Here is a 19106-nt window from a genome sequence, read left to right on the forward strand (position 1 = left end):
TAAAATAATGTTATTTAAATATTAAATATGTCGCACATTTTAACTTTATTCGTTCATTGTCGAGGCTTTCTGTCTTGTTCGCAAACAGTCAAAATATGAAGTGGGGTTTCGTTCCTGAAAATACAAATTTAAATCCATATTACTTGTTTCCTAATTCACTTATTTCGGTATATAACTATTTAGCTCTTTGTGGATAAATGTATTTTTAAAAGGAACAGAAATACTTGTTATTTCAAATAATAATAGCACATAATTCGTTTATGTAACAAAATTTACCCAGTCCTCAAAAGATTAATATTACAATTATTGTTGTCACTATTATTATTTATATTATTATTATTATTATTATTATTATTATTATTATTATTATTATTATAAGTGGTTGTATGGTACTGGCAGTAGTGGTATTAGGAGTGTGATAGTATCGCTCGATCAAAATTTGTTACGTGTAGTTCCGTGAAATTTTACTACTCTTAATTTTGCGACAATGTCTTTTAGTCAGACTGCTCTAATAACAATTTTAATTCTAATACAGTTCATGCGTCTCATCTTCTTGGCTACAAAAAAAACACACACACACACGCACACGCACACACCACTGACAGCAACTGAGTCTTAAGATTACAACTAGACAACATTGCTTATGTGCGAATGGATCGTTTTGTTCTGGGAGGCTAAAATGACATGACCTCCGTGAACTAGGTGGCATGAAAAGGGGTATAGTTTCAGTATATTTAACAATTTCTCTTATTTCTCATCCGTGCTCTCACCTTACAGAAATTATCAATAGGCTACATTAGTACTTTTAGAAATAAGGTTCAAACAGGAGTGGAAAGTTCGCTTCCATGTACTTCCATTTCGCTGTCTTCACTTCTCGATACCGCAAAAGGGATAGGCTTCATATTTCAAGGAACAGCTAAATAATCACAAAGAATATAGGCTACTGGATGCCCAAAAACCATTTGGCTGCAAAAACTCTATAACTTATATGCGTTTTTATGTTCGAAATGCTTTCCCGCTGAAATACTGAATCAGATAATAATCAGTTGATTATTAATGAGAAAATCAAACCACTGTAATACCACAAAATTTTCATTCCTTGGCGATACCATTAAACTGAGCTTGGAGATCCTTTTAAGTGATGCACCATCCAGAGCGGCTCTGATGTTAAATCATGTGGGCCCAATTGTATAAAACTCCCTGACTATAGATCAACTTTGATCGAAGATCGAAAAGTAAACCGAGTTCAGACACTTCTTCTATTGTATAAAACTTTTCTGCGATCAAATTACCTTGGTTCAAATGCAATCTAAGTTCACGTGAAAAGGATTTGGCAACATCGCATAAACAGGTGAAATACGTGATGCGCGGACCATGTTATACAGGTTTGTTCAGTGTTGCCAATCTAGCGATTTTAACTCTTTTTCAACAACAATTTCTTTTAACTTTTATATTGCATAAATAGGGATTTAGTGACCTTTCTAGCACCCCATAGTGACAAAATTTAATCTTTCTTTGTTGATAATGAGAAATCTAGCGACTTTGCAACTACTTTTTCGCGACTTTCCGAATTACACTCTGTTGGAGATACTGTTTTTTTTTTTGCAATGTAAATAATGGCGGACAATAAGAAGAAGGTTGGCCGTTCTCCAAATTGTTATCATGTTATGGTGTTTGATACTGCTAAACATAATAAAGCTTTATAAAACGACAATTTTCGTTTAGTAATACAGTTAACTGAAAGTTAATGTACCCATCATATCCATTAATAATAATTAATGGTTGTTATAAACATAACATAATTATAGGTTATGTTATTTGATACTGCTGAACACGATAAAGCCTTATAAAATATAAGAACGTTTGGGTATTAAGGCAAGAAATTGAAAAAAATATATATAAATGTATCTATTATATCTATTAATATTAATAATAATGGTTATTCTTTTTGCACAATCTGCCATTCGTATATTTCAAACAGAAAAAAAATAACTCAACTTGGATCATCTAATTTAATCGGAGAAATTTCTTCAGTCAAAGTTGACTTTAGTTTAAGACAAATTAATCTCAGATTAGACTTTATACAACACAAAATTCCAAGTTCAGCTAGAACGAGGATCAATTTAACCTCTGATCTAAGATTAAATGGTTTATACAATCGAGCCTTATTCTTTCAAATTGCCTAACTTATTTCTAACAGACCCGTTGATGCTGCTGTTAAACACAGATTGAGACAAGTAAACACTGTCACTCATAGTCTATGACTTTGTTGTTTGAGGACATGTGGACTAAACGGAGTGTGGAAGAAGCTGCAGTTGTGTGGCCAATACTTTGAATTTGTCTGCTATGCTGCTGTAGTACGAGTAAATGTCAAACAATTAATACTGTAGATTTGTGGAAATGCCCGAATTAAAGAGTTAAAAAAACAAAGAACAAAAGTCGTTTAAGGGGACGTGCTACTAAGGTTTGGAAAATTTTTGTTATTTTCTTCATTTTTTATGTGGTGCCAAAAATCTACGGTTTCTTGAGAAAAATGTAGTGAAGATTTAATGGCGTTTTTTTTCTAATCCGATTAAGTGGTTACTATATTCGGAATGCGTATTATAAAGTATAAAGTGATTTTACGGTATTTTTTTAATATTGTATTACTATATATGTGGAGGTTGGAACAAAACCGGTCATTTCCATCGAAAAGAAAAAAAAATGAGTCCTTTTTAAGGTTTTGGTATGTTTAGAGAGGCATCTTCCTGAATATGTTACTGTTCTTATACTAGTTCGGTCATTTCCATGAGAAACAGTATGATAAAATCAGTATTTCCAGTCAAAACCGTATAATTCTATTTCATACTAGTGGCAATATTTTCTTTGTCTTTTTTGTATCAAAAGCGGACATTTTCAGCTTTTGCATGTGTTGCAATTACCAATCCATTCAAAATCGGCCATTTTCACTTCTATGTGCAAGAGTGATAATATCTTACTGCTAATTGTAATTATTGTAAAAGTGTTGCAATATAGTATATTAATTTTTAGTCGCTCTCGTTAGTTGGTATTGCGCTGGCCTTCTATGCTCGAGGTTGCGGGTTCGATCCCGACCGACGTCGATGGCATTTAAGTTTGCTTAAATGGGGCAGGCTCATGTCAGTAAATTTACTGGCATGTAAAAGAACTCCTGCGGCACAAAATTCCGGCACACCGGCGACGCTGATATAACCTCTGCAGTTGCGAGCGTCGTTAAATAAACCATAAATTATTTTAAAATATGTGACGAAATGTCAATTTTCTTTCACCTTTAAAACGATGGCCTTTAATATGTGTACTAATTAATTTTATGTTATAACAAATTAAAATAACACGTTGTCATTTTCTTACTTTTTTTCTCATTTTTTGCTATTTTTGTCCGATAGGTCAATCTTTTTTATTTTTTGGGCTCTTTAAAACAATTTTTTACTAATGTTATTGATTTTTATAACATTGAAAATTCGTTTTATTTTCCAACTATCTTACATATAAAATAGTTGCTGCTTTTCCACTACTTAATATTTTTCTTTGCTAAAGAAACTGGCCTTCAGTAGGTGGTCATAGTTATGTGATAAGCTGATAAAAAAATGTGGCGAAAGTATATTTTATCTGGAAATACAGAGTTCACTGCACCCTACTACGATTGTTCAGTTCTCGGCCCCCAACTTCGTAAAATCCAGCACATGAAATTTGTTAAAAATTTCCTTTTATGTCGGGGTGAAGAACAGGGTGAGTGGGAGCAGAAACAAAACATATAAGTATGGGCCTACTCATTTAAAAAAACTAGTATGCTCATGTTTTATCTTTTTAATTGAAAATGGCTCATTATAATATTTGAGTAATATAAATATCAATGCATTAGACCTACATTATGTTTTACAACAATATGTTGCATAAAAAGTTATCCTATACTAATTATATTCAAAAATAATTTGTATTGAAACTACCAATGAATTTATGTTATATTCAAATGTAAAAAAAGACTAGTTTAGGGCTGTCCTAAATGTATTACTTTTAAGGTTTTTTTTACTTGGTTGTTAAACGAAGCTGTATCAACTATTGGGTTATTTAGCGTCGATGAAATTGGTGTATTTGACGAAATTAGGCCGAGAATTCGGCATAGTTTACATGACATTCGCCTAACGGTTGGGGAAAACCTCGGAAAAATTCCAATCAGGTAATCAATCCAAGGGCAACTCCGGTTCAGCAGGCAAACGCATTACCGCCTCAGCTACGCCGGTGGCACCTAATTTTAAGGACATTTTCTTAAATCTCTTAGGACACTTTTATATAAATACAAGGACATTTTATTGGTTAATTTTCAGTTTTTTTTTTAGGCAATCAATATCCTCACCCTAGATATAAACGTGAATCATGCAGCACCCAAGTATCCCCAGCAATTCATTGAACACGAGTTGCAACACAATAATGCATGGCAACTTGCATAAGATCTAAATCTAAAATTAATCATAGACCATTACGTTATCAGAAATAAATAAGAAAGTTAATCACAGTGCACTTAGAGTACAGAAAGTGTGCAGCTTCATTGTTCTAGTAGCGTGCTTTTCAATTGCTTCAGAGGTTGGAGACTACTACCGCTGCGTTAGGGATAGGCCTACCTAACCGACATTTGAAACGATTTATGTTTTGTTACTCTTTCGAAGTGGAGGTCAAGTGTAGGATTGCAGACGGAATTAGCTTATATGTTATGCCAGTGTGTCTGGCCTTGGTCGCTCTGAAGTCGTAAAGTTCAGCAGCGTTCGAATTACAAGCCGTCTGGAGAAAGATTTCACCCTTCTTTACTCGGTTTAGCCGTCTACTAGGTATTCACATACTTACTTGCAGGATGATTCATAATGTGCTAAAACTGAAGGAACTTACAGAGGAGTTGGAATATAACAATTCTGTAATAAGAATTTATACCTCTTATTAAGATTCTGGCTGATATTCACATCTGTTATCAGGCAGTAGGCCCTACATCTCACTTGAGATGTGTGTCAGTGAATGAATAATATAGTGGCCGAATGGAATAAGGCCCAATTCAAATTTCAGTAAATTTTCAGAACTATAACATTACTAATTCCTCATTAAAAATGCGTCATACATTCTTTCTTGGCATGGTATTACGTACAATAGACATTAATATATTTATCTGGAAATATAGAGGGCTTTAGGACAATTAAATACATCAATTTCACATGTTCTACTGAAACCTGTTATTTTAGGGAGATTGGGATGGTCCTTATTCCAGTCAGCCACTAAATTGTTTGTATATATCTGAAATCTGATTACTGTACGGTAATATATTACTAGTCGGTGATATATGATATCGAGGGGGAAAGGAACTGGCCACCCTACTCAATTTTCTCTCGGCTTAGTTGGCTAATGAGTGATACCTTATTGGTGTCACTTATGACGTAGTCCTGCGATTGGTTACATTGAATACAAGTAGCTGTACGTTGATCATAGTAGCTTCGTTTGGTACGGAGAGCAAGTTGCGAGTCAACAATTCAGGCTGCAATAATGTACTCCGCACGATCCGGTACTATGTGTTTAGATCTATCTATTGGTGTACCTGTATGTATAAGTCAGTAAAGAACAGGAATAGTATTTATGTACAAAATAATATTTTCATTTAATAATAATAATAATAATAATAATAATAATAATAATAATAATAATAATAATAATAATAATAATAATAATAACGAAGTATTTATTTAGAGGCAGCTTATATGTAATAAAAGATATTTTACTAAGGGTAAACAAAACTAAACAAACTTTCAGGAGCCACCTTCTTTATTTTCGTGAGTTGGTACACTTGCCCACACGTGCAATGGAAAAAACCATTCAAGCTAAGATAAAGATACATTTACTGAAATGCATTAGACAAAATAAAATACTCATACAATAAAGTACTCATAGAGTATAAACACACAGCACGCATGGGCGAATCCAGAAATGCATATAGAGTGTTAGTTGGGAGGCCGGAGGGAAAAAGACCTTTGGGGAGGCCGAGACGTATGTGGGAAGATAATATTAAAATGGATTTGAGGGAGGTGGAATATGATGGTAGAGACTGGATTAATCTTGCTCAGGATAGGGACCAATGGCGGGCTTATGTGAGGGCGGCAATGAACCTCCGGGTTCCTTAAAAGCCAGTGAGTAAGTAAGTATAAACACACGCTCTCAGAGACGCTCTGTGCTTTCACTGAAGCTATGTAGTGACAATATCTTGGGATGCGCAACAAATATTAATCTGAAAAGCACATTCGAATTTATTCCTACAAGAGATTTTTTTAACATTATGTATTAGTCGTAGTGGCATAAAAGAAATCGAAGTTTTAGAAGATTAAGAACTCAATAAAGAAAGTCAGGCGCCACAAAAATTTTTACTCGCCATGACTGCTAGGCGCCCGTAATTTTTTGTTTACCCCTGATTTTTGCAATAAGTAAAACGCATCTAGATACTTTAGATCTAATTATTACAACTTGAAATTAATAAATAAAAAACATAAATGTTAGCATAAACTTGAAGTAAAACAAATGATGAGTGTACTTTACGAGGCCCTACACATTACAATTAGTGACTAAATATTTTTAAGTGTTTCAAATGAACAATTTATCCTTATTTCTGATAAAATACATTTTACTCTTTCCTAATGATATGCTCGCTACCAAATTATTCTATTAGAGTAGTATTCTCCAAGAGCCAAGCTTCTTATTTTCGTATTTTTATTGAACAGCAGACATGAACTGAGTAGATGCCGCTGAGCTATTATTCCATACATTGGCCTATCTATACTTTTGCGGGTTGCTTGGAGACTCTAGGTATGCTATAAGTAACTAAATGCAAGACTCTAGGCTTGGCTTTACGAGATCTGGACCAAAACCCTACAGTGCCGGCTGCGCACAACGAAGAAACCGGGAAATGTGAACGCTGTTAATGGAAAGCAGACGCATAATATCAGTACCTACGTAAATCACGAAATTTAACGCTGTGATGATCATAAATAGGCAGATTATGGCCATTTTCGAAGTTTAGCGTAGAATTTGGACGAAATAAATATATTCAAAGTTTCATTCATGCGACAGAACATTAAAGGAAAGAAAAAAAAACCCTACGCACCAAGTTATAGAAAACATGTTCATACATCCATAAATAGGCCTACATGATACACACTATAGAATGTTTAATTTTACAATAATCAGTGTATTGTTAGGTTTCAGAGAATCGAAAATTATATTAACATACATTAATTTTAGATCACAAGACATAAATATATGCACCTTGATTACACAAGTTTTTATTATAATCAAATTCTTAAGTGACATAACTATGTGATAATAAGTATAGGTCTATTACTAAGTTTTAGAGAATCGAAATTACCGGTACTTTTAGACCACAGGACATAAGTAATGTGACATAATATAACGCCCAAAGGTAGCCAAATTACATTGCATTTATAAAAAGGGAATGCTAGCAATTATTATATTAAGTACCGGTACGTAATAATGTACACTGCATATAAAAGGTAACATGAAGATCTAAAAACTGAACATTAATTACCTTCTGTAAAATGGAAAACATAATTTTATGAGTGAATTTATTTGCATACTGTACTGGTATTATTTTTAATACGTGTATATTAATTACCATTGCTTGCGGAGTGATGGTACATAATTTATATGCACATGTGTAATAGCAATAAGATGGCATTCCTTGCTTTTTTAGTAGGATATATCCGGCAAAATATAAATGGGTTATTTATAGCTATACTATAATATACATTTATAAACCCAGTCAGAAATAATACACTAGGAATATCTGCAAAACAAAACAACAAATGTGTTGTACAAATGACAATATAGACAACTCACAAATACAAAATAATTTTAAATAAACACTTGAACTCAATTTGAAAAGATAACAACGTAAATCTTGATTCTTGAAACGATGGTTTTAGGTAAATGCTGTCTGATGATGACTTACAGATTGATACATTAAAATGGAAGATATTATAATTGGTCTTCATACAGGTAAATATTCACATTTATAACCCCAATGAAAAATAATATTGAGAATGCTTGCAAAACAAATTGATGTCCAAATGACAACCTAGACACTTCCCAAACTTGTTCAACTAGGGTACCTAATAATTCTGGATACACAGATTACAGTTTCAATGTAGCCTTCAGAATTTAAGTTTATTATTTTAAAGCGTGAAATAAATTCCTGATTCTTTAATCCATGTTTTATTGCAATTATAAGCCTCACAGGAAAGCAGCATTTTACATTATTTACAAAGCACATCACTTTATATCAACTACAATAATATTTACAAAACATAAAAATTCCTATTATTACCACATCAATTTACATCACTTTCACAGTATTCGCAAAAAAGATCAGAGACAAAACAAAAACACAAGGCGTAAATATGCGCAGAACGGTTTCAATTTTTGGACAGATTAGCGCTCCCTATGAGTCTAGGAAAGATATATTGCCTATAACGTCTTTGGTTTGGACCTGGACGGGTCCGTATACTTAGGCACGGTTTGACACTTTATGCGCCCTTATATGGTATGATTGTCCAAGTCCGACAGGCATTCGTGAATCCGACGCTGACAAATGAGCCATCCTGCCTCAGCCCCTGATAGAGCCAGGTCCCGATTTGCGGACGAGTACCCTGGTAAGCCCCAGGAGCCCGGAACCCCAAGGTCTTCCTATCAACGTCGGCTGAGTGGTGGGCCATCCTTCCTCAGTCCCTGATAGAGCTAGATCCCGTCCGCATGTGAGTAGCCTGGTAAGCTTCAGGGACCTGGAGCTCCAAGACCTTCTTATATGAGCATTGAAAACCAGTACTATCCTCCATGACTTTACCCCAGCCAATTTTTATTATTGAGGATTATACACGAAAGGAGGGGGAGGGAATAGTGTTGGTGGAATGTTAGAGGTAAATAGAAGTACCAAGAAAAAATGTAATTAACCAATATTATAAATATTATTTGGCTGTTAAATCGCATAAAAGCATTAATTACATAATTTTATACTCAAGGGCAGGTCATTCACTGCAAACGCAGCATTCTCCAATCTTCCCTCTTTTACGCCTTTACCTTGGTCTGCGTACTTAATGTTGTCTATCATCTGATACCTTCCTACGCCTCGAACATTCTTCCCGTTCACCATACCTTCCAGGGCATTTTTCAGTAGGCAGTTTCTTCTCAGCCTGTGACCCAACCAATTCCTTTTTCTCTCAATGACAAGTTTTAGCATGTTTCTTTTTTCACTCAGTCTTTCTAGCATAACTTTATTGCTTATTTTGTCTGTTCAATTTACACGCTCCATTCTTGTCCAGATCCACATTTCAAATGCTTCTAATCGTTGTTCCTCACATTGTCGTAAAATCCATGTTTCTGCGCCATACAATGCGACACTCCACACAAAGCCCTTCACTAATCTCATCTTTAGTACTATTTCAGAGAACCACAGAAAATGCTCCTCTTTCTATTAAAAGCTTCCTTTGCCTTTGCTATCCTCATTTTGACTTCCTGACAGCAGCTCATGTTAGGCCCACTTATTATAGTATTTGAAGCTGTCCACTTGTTTTAGTGTTCAAATTCGCATGTTTACCTTTATTTTTCTTCCGACAACCGTGTTCTTCGTCTTGTTTGCATCTATCTTCATTATATACAGCTCATAGCTGTCATTTAACTCCATTAGCATATCCCTAAGTATTATCTCTTCTGCTAACAACGCTATAACTTATCATCAGCAATTCTTGTCGGCCTACTCTTTATTCTTCTTCTTCCTACTATCAGCCTTGTCATGTTCACTAAATCTTCCAAGTATATATTGAACAGTGTGGTGATAAAGTGCAATCTTGTAGTAGCCTACTCCTCTCAGAATTCCACATCCCTCTAACAATTCTCATTCAATACATAATATAATAATGTAATTTATTTCACGTTTGAATGTCATTTACATGATTACAACTGCCTCGTCTTGTTCTATGGCATCATGTCTAGGACTCGCTTTGTGTAATGAACGCTGGTTGTGCTTATGAATGACTACTACGTTTCGGCCCGTGTATGAAACCAGTACCGTAATTTCCCATAACTATGGTCCAGGCACCCAACTATGGTCCAAAACGCATTATGTACTACTTAGTCCCCCAAGAGTTCGGTGTTTGCCATTTAAGGCGCCACTGTGATGGAATTATGTTCCCCATAGATGCTTCTATCTACCATTACACGTGGCAATGATATGGATGCTTAATAAGGTCAGTGTGCATCGTTCTATTGAATGTGTGAAGACACGGAATCATTCAGTTTGTGATTGTCTGTTTTATTAAGCTCTCCTCTGTAGAACTGGTATGTTATAGATATGTGATTCTTTGTACAATTAAACCTGGCTATATAGTGCTTACTTTTACGTAATAATTACACTGGCAGAGGTTAAGGACTCTGCGTGAAAAATGTTTAACCTCAAGGCTAGAAGTCAGTCCTAAACTATGTACCACAATTTTTCGTGGACCATCGTTGTATTTCATTTTTAAATATTTGTTTCAATAAAATGTGATCAATGTGATTATTTACTTCTGCAAATACGATATCTCAGTATATTCTAAAACACCATTTACCATTATAGTTAAGTAAACAAAGAAACAGGCTGTTCCAGCATCAATAGTACGAGCACGAATTATGGTCCGGTAAAACGAAAACTTCAGGGTAGAAGGAAAACAACTGTCTCCCTGTGAGTGACTATGAGAGCGATGAAATTGAATTGGATACAGATTATGATTCAATTTGAGAATTACAAGGGGAGTGGAGATTCAAAGGATCGAAATAAGCCTAATGAATGTAGTTCTCAGTACGATAAATAAACATTATCAGTGCATTTATTTGCATAATATTTTGCTAAGAATGTGTTAGTTTATTCTGATACCGTACTTTTGTTCTTTGATATACACTCACCTGCAAAAAACCGGGCCAACTACATTTCCTTCAATTTTTTTTTAAATTTTAGGATTTTTTAAATAATAATTGTAGGTGTGCTGAGGTTCATTTAGCTATTCATTTATTTTGTGATACGTAACACTGTAATACTGAATGCGTAATAGCCAACAATGATCTGAAAATAAGATTCGTTCTTCCTGTAATATTGTGTGTAAACTTCTCGGACTCATTTCGAGCTAAGTTGAAGATGTCTACAGACTGGTAAGCTTTCAGGCAGTATTGGAGTACCTCATTGTATACAAATATCACTAAGTTCTACCGATTCAGCAAAAGTGGTTGCATTGATAGAAGGTGGGAATAGCCAGCGTTATGTGGCTGCAGTTCTTGGGATTCCCCGATCGACCGTACAACGAGTGTACCATCGCTTTAGAGAGACAGGAGGTTATTCCAGGAGACCCGGTTCAGGGAGAAAACGAGTAACTTCGGCTCGTGACGACCATTTTATTATCCTAAACACATTAAGAAATCGCCATTCCACAGCTATTGAGACCAGAAGAGCCTTCCAGAAAATAAGACAAGTTAACGTGAGTGAGAGAACTGTAAGAGGACGTCTGGATGAATGTGGGCTGAATTCCAGAAGACCAGCTAAAAACCCAGAATTGATCCAGCAACATCATGTTGAACGATTACGCTTTGCTCACAATCATGCTAATTGGAACCTGGGGGAGTGGCGACGATTGCTCTTCACAGATGAATCGAGATTTAGTTTACATATGGACGTGAAAGAGTGTGGAGAAGAGAAGGAGAACGTTTTTCTTCATGTTCCTTCAGTTCACGTGTCAGTTTCCAAGGTGGATCAGTAATGGTATGGGGTGACATTTCGTATGAAGCTCACACAGAACTTGTTTTCATTAATGGAGGTGCTTTGACTTCTCCATCGAAGAAGGTCTAATTTAACATATAGTACCATATGCCCCACTTATTGGTGAAACGTTCCTGTTAATGCATCACAATGCACGCCCTCATGCTACCAGAATCGTGGATGAGTTCCTTCACGACATTGGATTGAATATGATGGCATGGCCAGCAAGAAGTCCTGATATAAACCCTATTGAACATGTGTGGGCAATTCTAGGGAAGCAAGTTAGAAGTCGCCTAACTCCTCACAGCAACTTACAGTAGCTCCGAAATGTTCTAAGTAAAGAATGGAATAGAATCTACCAGACTGTCATTCAGAATCTGATCGAAGGTTTGAATCGGCGAATGGTAACAGTCATACAGTCACGGGGAGGTAATACCCGCTATTACCAACATCTGGGTGGCCACAAAATAAGTTGAACATTTGGAAGAAAATTGATATAATTTGTAAGTTTTTACACCTTTTAATTACATCCATTGTTTGGCATTGAAAATAATAGCGCAAATGATAATGAATAAGTTTTTTTTTTCTGGGAAGCAATGTTTTCTTCATTTTTCATAAAGGATTTTCTGATTCTCACCTCATAAAAAATTTAGAAACTTTAGGTGGCCCGGTTTTTTTTTTTTGCCGGTGAGTGTAGTTGTTCATTATTGCAGAAAAATAACTTTCAGATTTCACTTGTATATTGAGTGTTTATGTAATGTGTACTAATAAAAAGTATCCATGTACTTTTAATTTATTTTTAATATTTCTCTGCTAGATTATGTTTCTACCCTTAAATTATAAACTCAATGTATTGATTTACGAATAATTACAGCTCCAGCTATAGTCCATTCATGCTTTAAAGCATGAATATATGCGTGGGCCATAGTTGGGCAACTCAGAATACAACTATGTACCAATGCTAATTATTTTTTTAACACTTGTAATTAAATAATTTCAAACACATATGTCAATATTTATTTAATATAAACTCACAAGAGTCCGAAGCCAAAATTTCACTTAATCTGGATGAATAGTATTGAATACACAAAGAAAAATGTGACAAATGTGGATCATAGTTAGGGGAAACTACGGTACCAACTCAACATCGTAATGAATGTGGAGAGCTACACTAGGTAGCGAAATTCGGTTTCGAAAACTAGATGTAACGGCTTAGGAATCATCGTTGTAATAACAAGTTACGCTCGTACTGTTTGGATGATCATTCACCTCTTCTGTGATATGTGAGTGTGAGGCCAGCAGTCGGCTGGTCAGTCCTGCCTATTCATGGACTGTCTCGCCACGGTTTTAGGTCTACATCGCAATCGCCATTCCCACGAATATAGATTTAACGAAGTGAGAAATTAAATGTGATAAAGTATATGCATTTTCCTAATTTTAATACCGAGAAAGCAATGACGTCTCCTCCGTCAGAAATATAGGACCATTATCTATTAACAAAAATAGGGTCAAGAGAAAATAATACAGTATTTTATACCTAGTGCAAATGCGTAGGTGTAGTACATTTTGAACTTCTACCAATGGGCCTTGTTGTTAATGTTCGGCTTTATTTCGAAAAACTCCAATACCTTTCCTCAGTTTTTTTTTTTTTTTTCAGAAAAATGCAACGAAAACTAGCTATTTCGCTGGCAAAATTACAAAACCTCTTAAGTCCTGAGAAATAAAATTCATTGGTTTAAGGTAGAGCTCTGCATTTTATTAAGAACGACCGACCGAGAATCATGATAATACGCGCGGTCGGTCGCTCACTCCGTACTGTACGCAGCAGGCTGGCTGCCGCTTGTATTGACTCCGCAGAAAACAAAACACCCAACGAAGCATCACGGACGGCCGGTCGTCCCGGTTGTATGAAGAGTATCATAAACTGAAAACTGTCTTCGATCGATGTGTTTACGGTATAGGCTACGCTATGGATATATTAAACTGCCTGATGCCCAACCACCTGTTAAGTGAACCTAGTAGGTATAGAGGCTATCAGATGAAATAAAAATTGCAATAAATTATTTAAGTAATAATAAAAATCAATAAATCAATCAAATAAAATAAAAAATTAACTATGTTGTCTATAATAATATAAACAAAGCATAATCAGCTCCAAAAAAAGGAAAAAAAAAATGTTAGTCTTCATTTTATAATTGAACGGAACAGTTAACTTATAATATTTTGTATCATTGTTATATTCGTAATGACACAGGACGAAAGTGAATACGTTAAAGGAACCAAGGAAGAAATTCTAGGTAAGATTGAAAAAAAATGGTTAATTTTAAAACCAAAATGACGCTATTTTCAATAGATTTTTTTATTGAAAACACCAGACCAACAATTTTGATAGCTCTCAAAATCTTGAATTGTGAAAAACAGGATATTCTGAATAAGAAATATAATACAATATTATAATAGACTGAATAAAATAGAATACCAAGATGATAAAATATGTAGTAAATATGTATAAACCTAGAAAGTTATTATTTTACACTCTTTTAATTTCGGAATAACTTCAGCACGAATTGTGTTTGCTCCATCCTTGACATTTTGTGATCTCGTCGTTGAATCTGGAATAGTAGAATCTGCATACACCTTACCATAAGTAGCTCCAACGTCAACCATTGTCTGCGATTAAGAATCTTTCAATATACATTACTGTAAAAATATTAATCAAAGTGAACATGTAGATTTGGATTATTTTTTATTAAATACTCTGACTGAAATAGATTATGTCTGGTTTTAAAGAAATTTTGGCACATATCACTAAATATCTGGTTCTTTTTTTACAATCACATATTTACTAAGATAAATTAAACATTCTCGTTACTGGTATAATGAGTTCGACAAGATAGATGCTGAATAACATTGTTGATAATAAAGGATTATTCTATATCGTTTAAAGAATTGTGTTGTTTAAAAATTATGTTTCCTTATTTATATGATCAAGTACTTCCTGCTTTTGGTATTATCTAAAATAAAAACAAATGGTAGCATTGTTAGTTGGGCTGTTTTGGGTATCAGGCATTAAAAAGTGATGTAATTGTAGTGCAACAACCTCGAGCGCTCGCGATCGACCGAGTAAACGTTTCAACCGATCGATTATAAATTCTCAACTTAATGCGCTCGAGCGTATCATTTTCCGACTGCCTTCTTCATAACCGAGGACTAATCGTCGAGCTCAGTCGGCCGTTTTCAAGAGAATGCAGAGGTCTAGTTTCAGAAATGCAAAAAAAAAACTGTTACTTGTTAAATGTGCTTGACAAAATGAACGAAAGTATGATTCATAAAATTACCTCAAAATCATTCCATGTAATTTTATTAATCATAAAGTCAAGCAAATTTAACATAAAACAGTTTTATTGCATTCCCAAAAATTTTGGTTCTCAGGTTTGGCTAGGATTTTGCACTTTTACCAACCTATGACCGTGCAATTTCGCATTATTCAGTATTATTTTTATTATACATGGTCCACATTCTTCTTTCTTCGTGGACAAAATTGTGAAAATACTGAAGAACTTCAAAAGGGAATCAGCTAGGTTTCAGCACAAACAGAGGCGGGTTCAAAATACTAGCTAAATTTGACTCAAACTAATTAATTATTACAATCTGTATTTTGAAGGTATGTTATTTTCTTTATTAGAAATTAAATAATAAAGATAAGTGTGTAAGTATTCGCCTGTATACAGGGTGATTCACAAGGATTTACCGCCACTTACGGAGCTTATTTTCGAAGACATTCTGAGCAAAAAATGTAATACAAACTTGAGTCTTTATCTCAATATTTTCAGAGTTACTCTAATTTCAATTTGTAAGTAAAATATATATAAGGTAGGTGAGCTATTTTCCGACATGGTCTTAATTACAACAGTGGGCTCTACTGGAAAAAACTTGTGATCTAAACCGACAGAGGGCTGCAGTTTCTTGAAGCAGTCTTAGAGCAATATCAGTTCCGTGATAAACAAGTTTGCAGAAGCATTTCTCTGCCGGTCAGAGCGTGAGTAGACATTTTGTGTGATAGAAGTATTGTCCGAAGGAAGCATATTTTTCTGAGTATTCTGCTTTTGACAAAGGTTTGTAATTCATATTGGACATCATTCACAGTGTAAATTATTGTAGTTTAATATGACGTTCATTAATTTCAGAATCTATCTATATGGATTATGTAATAGCGCGAGTAGTAACAGCAAACGAGGTGCTCTTAAATCCGACACATGTCGGAATTATGAACCCTGTTGCACTGACTTCAGTTTTGCCTACTACAGGATTTATGATAAAGCATCCCAAAATAAATTCGAGTTATTTAATGCTCTTTAGCGTTGGAACGGCATACTTAGCAGTATTAATGAATTTTACCAAAACTACTGCATGTTTAGCTCAGAAATTAGGTGCAAAATTCGTTACCTTTAATACCTCTTCTTTATTTTAGATTATGGGCAAGCCACCAGCGAAAATTCCTGCGGATGTAATGGCACGGGCTGTTGCAGTTGTGAAGAATGGTATGCCTTTTAACACAGCTGCTACACGCTACGGTATAGCTAGGAACACCCTTAGGTATCATGTCAATGCCGGGGCTGAGAAGAAAGATATTGGTCGTCCTGCACTTTTAAGCTTCGTGCAAGAAAGAGAATTTTGCGGCCGACTTTTCCGACTTGCAGATGTAGGGATGCCGTTGACTAGTAAACTTGTGAAAAAAACTGTTTTCACATTTTGTGAAATAAACGGCATAAAGAATAATTTTAATAAAAACTTAGGGTTAGCTGGTAGGAAGTGGATGAAATTATATCTAAAGCGGCATCAAGATGTGTCAAAAAGGAAAGCGCAAACTTCGAACCAGGGCAGGGCAATGAAACTAAATCGTGTAATTGTGAAAGACTATTTTGATAAATTGGAAGCCATAATGGTCGAACATGGATTTATGGGAAAACCTGAGAATATTTACAATTTCGATGAGAAGGGGTGTCGATTGACTCTTCATCACACACAGGAAGTTTTTGCTGCTAAAGGCACTACACGCTTACATTTGATTGCACCAGAACATGGAGAAAATATAACAATTGTAGCTTGTTGCAACGCAGTAGGTCAAGCAATTCCTCCCATGATTCTCTTCAAAGGAAAAAGGAGATGACCGGAATGGGATGATAACATGCCCCCAGGCACAGCAATTGAAATGACAGAAAAGGGCTCAATGACGTGTCAGGTCTTTATTAAATGTTTAGCTCATTTTTCTAAATTTAAATCTGTCGGCAAATCCTTGTTCATTTTCGATGGTGCAAAATCTCACCTTGATGCCAATATCGTTGATGTAGCAGATGAGCATGACATAATATTGTTTTGCTTGCCAAGTGATTGCACACACGAATTGCAGCCTCTAGACAAGGCAGTTTTCGGACCCTTCGAACAATACTGGATCCGGCAGTTTTGCGGTACTGGAGCAATCATGGCGAAAGAACCGTTACGAAAGCAAGATTTGGGAGAATTTTTTCCGACGTTTGGTTGAAGCCCATGACACCTAACAATATCATGCCTGGGTTTAGGGCCACTGGGATCTATTCATTTAACCCTGAGGTAATACCAGATAGTTCATTCGCTCCCTCTGATTTATATTTTCTGCAACCATTAAAATAAGATAGAGAGGGGTTAGCATCCGACGAGGAGAGTGACGGTAACAGTGAGCTTTGCAACTCATCAGTCACTGAATGTGCTAATGATAGTGGAGTTCCTGTGAATGACGAAAGGCTGTCAACAAGTTTCACAGAAATTTTGACTTCACCCAAACTTAAGGAGAAGAAAACCAAGCCAAGACGTCCCGCTATGAACGCAAAAGCTCAATAGTGAAATCCTTATTCACGAAACGAAGAATCTTCCAAAGACTATAGCATCAAAAATTCCAAAGAAAATTTCCGAATGTCCCAGTAAAACTACGTCTGTGCAGGATTATCAAGAAGAAGGACCAAGTGGAATGCCTTCAAAGAGAAAAGAAAGCTGGTTTTGCACAATATGTATGGTGGACAGAGTCGCCGATATGTGAAGTATGTGCATGAAGAATGTGCTGACATAAGTGCTGATTTTCGTGGATCCTTCGTTTGTCCTGTTTGTGAAGAAGACTGATAATATATTTCTCTAGCCAAAGGATTTTTCTAGCCAGTTTCTATGTACCAAAGTTTCAATCAAGAATATGTGTTAATATGTTATACCTTGTTTTTTTTTTCAAATCATCCTGCTTGTATTGTGTCACCATATCAAATCATCCTGCTTGTATTGTGTCACCATATTGAACGTGTTTAGCTTTATTTAACTTGACGATTATAGTAATAAATATAATGAAAATGGCCTAGAAGTAATTAATTTCACTTATGTAAGGCTGCCTTAATGTTTCATAAGGTTATTGTTAAATTTGTTTATGTGTCGGAATTAAGGTACATCATGTGTCGGAATTAGGACCACAGGGTCACAATTCCGACACTTTGTAAACTTTCAAAATTCGCTCTACTGTTTGAATTTGACTGTACGTATATACCTGAAATATTTTTTCTAAGTATTTGTGTAAATATACTAAACGTATACAAATTATAAAGTTTCCACGTTGAATTAAAAAATAAATATAAATTTTCAAAGCTTAGAGTGTCGGAATATGGCTCATGTACCTTATATATATATATATATATATATATATATATATATATATATATATATATATATATATATATATTAGTTTTAAGGGTAAAAGAATGTTATAAAGAGAGAATTAATTATTCAAAATTATCAATTTCTTAATTGGTTAGTGTTCTGAAGGTAAAAATGTGTTATTAGTTATTGCTTTGTACAGATTTTTTTTTTTTCAATTTTTAACTAAAAATTATATTATTCTTACGCACTTATCACAAAAATTTTTATAAATCATACGACTTTAAGAACTTGATTTCGTATAGTTTAATTATGCATCCCAATGTATATTCTTTAAGAATTTACAAGAGTGGTGTGATTTGTAACAATTGTTGTGATAAATGCATAAGAAAAATGTAATTTTATTTCAAAATCGAAAAAAAAATCTGTATGAAGCAACTGTTGAATTCACAAAACATTTTTAGCTTCAGAATACTAGCCAATTAAAGAAATGATACTCCTGAATAGTTCTAAAAATGTCTTCGAAAATAGGCTTCGTAAGTGGAGGTAAAAACCTCGTGAATCACCCTGTATATTATACTGTCATTATTAAGTAAAC

The sequence above is a fragment of the Periplaneta americana genome, unplaced genomic scaffold (assembly GCF_040183065.1).
Source record: "Periplaneta americana isolate PAMFEO1 unplaced genomic scaffold, P.americana_PAMFEO1_priV1 scaffold_84, whole genome shotgun sequence".
NCBI lineage: Eukaryota > Metazoa > Arthropoda > Insecta > Blattodea > Blattidae > Periplaneta > Periplaneta americana.